Raw genomic sequence first — 4,927 nt, forward strand, 5'->3', positions numbered from 1 at the left:
ACACTACAGTCGAGAATCTGGAAGCAGACATGAAAAGGATGAATTGCAACTGGAACGAACTGGAAAGGATTGTCCAGGACAGGGTTGGATGGAGAATGTTGGTGGGCGGCCTATGCTCCTCCACGAAATGTAACAGGCATAAGTAAGTGGGTAAATCGAACATTTATCTAAACTTCACAAATTAAAGTATGTCAAATATTTGTTAACAATTATGTTTATACTTATAATTGTATTTTTAAGTTTTATGCAGCTGAAAGGAAGCCATAGAATACAATGAATTCATTCTTGGCCTGTTTAACTGATAAACCAGTTGATTTTCATCGAATGGTCTGTTACTAGATATCAATATGGAAACGATATATACAGTCAATGAGGAAGGAAAGAAAACAAACTACGATGCTTACATTAAACCCAAAATCGAAGTTGTGAATAATACCTATAGTTAATGACATTATCAATGGTGGATTAACATTGATCGGTTTATGATTTCAATATCAATGACATTGTTAGTTCAACAGTCTTCCAAATAGATAGGTTATCTTTAATAATCAGTTGTATTCCAGGTAATCAAGTAAAATAGTTACCTAGGATTACTTAGTAAACTAAAATTAGAAAATTAACAATAAAAAGTCTTTTTACTGTATAGGGTTATGCAGATTGTTGAGTTTTTATTGAGATCATGAACTGATCAACGTTGAAAAAACTACTGAACATCTGAAAGCACTGGACGGTCGTTTCGTCCTAATATAAAGCTCCTCAGAAGTGCACATCTATGACCTCTCACACTGGGCACGAACCCAGGACCTTTGGTCTTGCACTGAATTTTAACCTCTAAACCACTGAGTTAGCATCCAACTGTGTTAATGTCTAAATCCAACCGATCCACATTGATCAGTTCATTATCTCGATTACAATCCTTTCTACCCATATACATTAATATAATTGAAGAAACAATCATTTTTATTTGAGAATTCTACAATTTTACACTCTTATATGGCATAGATTTCTTTATATCATGAATAAAATATAGGAGGAATTATATAGTTGAAATCATGAGTTATTTTAGGCTAGACCACCACGGAAAACCTGTAAGCACTGGACGGCCGTTTCGTCCTATTGTGGAACTCCTCAGCAGTGCGCATCCACGATCCCGCACTCGCGAGATTCGAACCCAGGACCTGCCAGTGTCGCGCCAGAGCACTTAACCGATAGACTATTAGGCCGGCAACCAACGGTGTTAATGTCTAACTTCAACCAACGGCCAGATAAGAACCCAGGTTTTCCTTGGTGGTCTAGCTTCAATTGACTCACGCTTGCAACTATGAAAATACTAAATCTCCACAAAACCCCTTCTGATAATACATGTATAAGGTATTAATTCGAGTTCTGGATCAATACTGGTCTCATGTGTTTGTTTATAGTGTTGAATAAGATATATTCCATGTAAAATTATTGCAAAAGTTCAGACCTATACCTCTATGAAATTGGAATCTGTAATATACATTTTAAAATGAAATGAACGTGTGAGATATACTTTTTACCAAGTATTTCATACGTGTACAAGTAAAGTCAATGGGGATAATACATGGAAAATACTAATATTAATATTAGGAATCATTTATTATTAAACTAATTAATAGATCCATCTTTATTTCGAAATAATATAAATTGATTGTGAACATTTTTCTTTGTTATTGTATGACAGATTAACTGAAGAATATTTACATTTTAAGTCTACCAATTATATGCAGACATTTTATGTGAACTCACTTGGTATCGTTTACTTGAATCTACCCATTGTTGTTTAGAAATGCAATTGATTAATCTCTTATTGACATATGTGTATACTGTGCGTATTGCCTCAATATTGCCTTAATTCACAAACATTGTAAGCAAAGATGGATAGTGGCTAGCAGTGGAATCCAGTTTGACCCGCGTTCCTTCCTAGTTGGGATTCGTTAGCTGGATGTACCCGAATCTCAGAGTTGATGTTCACTAAGTGAATTTAAACTTCACCTAGTTACACAAGCAATTAGCTACCAGGACTCAGTAGGTGAGTGCATAACGTGATGGTGTTTGAAGCGGATGGTACCGGTTTCGAGTCTCAGAGTGACGACAATCAAATATACATGAGTACAAAATTACAGAATCTCTCAATAAAATCTGAGAACCATACAGTAAATACTACATTTGCAAAATATCCACCAAATGTCTCAGATTTCATTGTTCCTTCATTTCCATAACAATCACTTTCTGTTTTTGTTCTCTTCTCATCGATCTTCTCAACCTTCTGTCACTAGACATTCCACTTCCTATCGGTGATACATACTACTTATATGCCAACATCAGTAGCGTATACCACTCTAGGCATACCGAATGTAGCATTTTATTGAGGGCCTCTTTTGTAAACTTTCATATTTACAAATGGACAATGATAAATCTGGAATGGTATTTATAAGCTATAGCTATTTTAGAATAATTATATACGTGTTTATATGTCACTCACTAAAGTGTTATTGATTAGCATATAGTACTACAAATGTAAATGGTATTTCAGTAGTAAATTAGAGTCATCAGTATTTAATTAACAAGTTTTGTTTTAACCACTTTTATGCTTACATGTTAATTGTTTATAATTTAAAGTCATGTATACCCTTTTATTGTTTTGTATTTACTGTACAGAATAGGACGGAGATGTTTACAACTATTAGTGATGATGATAATACTAATGACATTCAAAATAACAATACAAAGATAAGTAAATATACCCAATGACTGACTCAGCATATTGTGTTAACATTCGCTAGTGTATGTTACAGTTTTACCTACTGATATTATAGAAAAAAAGGCAATAAATAAATATCAACAACAGACAAGTATATCCATGTTTATAATAACTTCTTTAAAAACCTAATAAAACTTATTCATTATCATATTTGTTCATTAAAACTATTGTCTATGTAATGTAGTAGAGTATATATGACCTATGTAAGTTATATACGAAAAACAAAGATTGACATATACATTTTAGAACAAATACATAATGAAACATAAATTTATCCTAAAGTTAATCAAATTAAATGTATGTACTGATATTTAGGTAGATAATCTATTTCTTATTGAGAATGAATAGTTATTATTGTGTAGTTGTAAATAAATCCCCAAAATCAATAGCTCTGTAAGTGTTCGACATTGGATGCTGACCACATTCGTTTCAATGGACTCATTTAGCTGAAGGCGCTTGGTCATGCATCCGTACCAGATCAAGGTTTGAAACGGCGCGAGCAATATCTCCTGCGATCACTAGCCAGATTAGATCAGTCACTCCTCGATATATTGATAATCTATCGAATATATTTTTCAACTTTTAATCATTACTTCCCAACATGAAAATACATATTGATCTTGACTATGGTTATTTATACACCTTGTATCCCTATTCTTCTGACTATTATGATTCTGGTTACGTTTCGAAAATTTATAACTGCGCTTATAGAACTTATAGGGTTACTGACAGTTCCAAGGCCAGGTAAAGGAAGAGGGTCGGGTATGATGTCAGCAACCCCACTGTATACAAAACGATATTCCTAAAAAACACCAGCCAGAATAAACAAATTAACTCTGTCCTGTGAGTAAAAGGATCTTGATTCAGAAGAATTATGGCACTTCATTCTGAAGGCCGAGATTCTTTGGAAGTCATGGGGCCGATGTCCAACTTCGAGATCAGCAGGCGGGATTCCATAGGAAAAGATCATGCATAGACCAAATCGCAACACTTTGGATCATTCATTAACAATCAATTGAATGGAAGTCGTCACTATACATCAACTTCATTAACTACAAAAGAAGCATTCAATGATGTGGACGATAAGTCCCCATGGAATTTTCTTCGACAATATGGTGTACATGAGAAAATCATCAACATCCTACGGAATTCATACGACGGACAACACTGTAAAGTCATGAATGGAGGAAAGCTGACACACACATTCAAAGTGAGAGTAAGACAAAGCTGTCTACTCTACCATTTCTATTTCTTTTGGTGGTTGGCTGGATTAAGAAAACCTCTGGAAGAGGTGCAATCTTCCATGTCGCTGGGCAACATCAAGGATGTACATAGAGGATCCGATTAAGACGTAAATACAATCGTTGGAAAAGCAAGGGTGGCATTCCAACAGTTAAAAAGCAAATGGAACTCAAAAAAACTATCAGACAACATCGAAGTCAGGATCTTCAATACGAACGTCAAGACAGTCCTACTGTACGGAGCTCAAACTTCCAGAACTACTACAACCATCACCAATAAGGTATAAGTATTTATAAACAATTGTCTACGCATGATGCTCAATATCCGTTGACCGGAAATTAGCAGCAACAGTCTACTGTGGGAGAGAACAAACCAGCTCCCAACTGAAGAGGAAATTAGGAAGAGACGCTGGAAGTGGACAAGACATACATTTCGGAAATCATCAGACTGGATCACGATGCAAGTGCTAATTTGGAATCCTGAAGGGAAACGGAAAAGAGGAAGGTCAAAGAATACACTACGTCGAGAATCGGAAGCAGACATGAAAAGGATGAATTGCAACTGGAACGAACTGGAAAGGATTGTCCAGGACAGGGTTGGATGGAGAATGTTGGTGGGCGGCCTATGCTCCTCCACGAAATGTAACAGGCATAAGTAAGTGGGTAAATCGAACATTTATCTAAACTTCACAAATTAAAGTATGTCAAATATTTGTTAACAATTATGTTTATACTTATAATTGTATTTTTAAGTTTTATGCAGCTGAAAGGAAGCCATAGACATTATCACATCACACACAATACTCACTATCACATACATACTACCCACATCACACAATCACAGCCCCACATCATCACAGTCATGCACGACAACGAATACTACTACTACTACTACCACTAC

This window comes from Schistosoma mansoni, chromosome W (assembly GCF_000237925.1).
Source record: "Schistosoma mansoni strain Puerto Rico chromosome W, complete genome".
In the NCBI taxonomy this organism is placed as follows: Eukaryota; Metazoa; Platyhelminthes; class Trematoda; order Strigeidida; family Schistosomatidae; genus Schistosoma; species Schistosoma mansoni.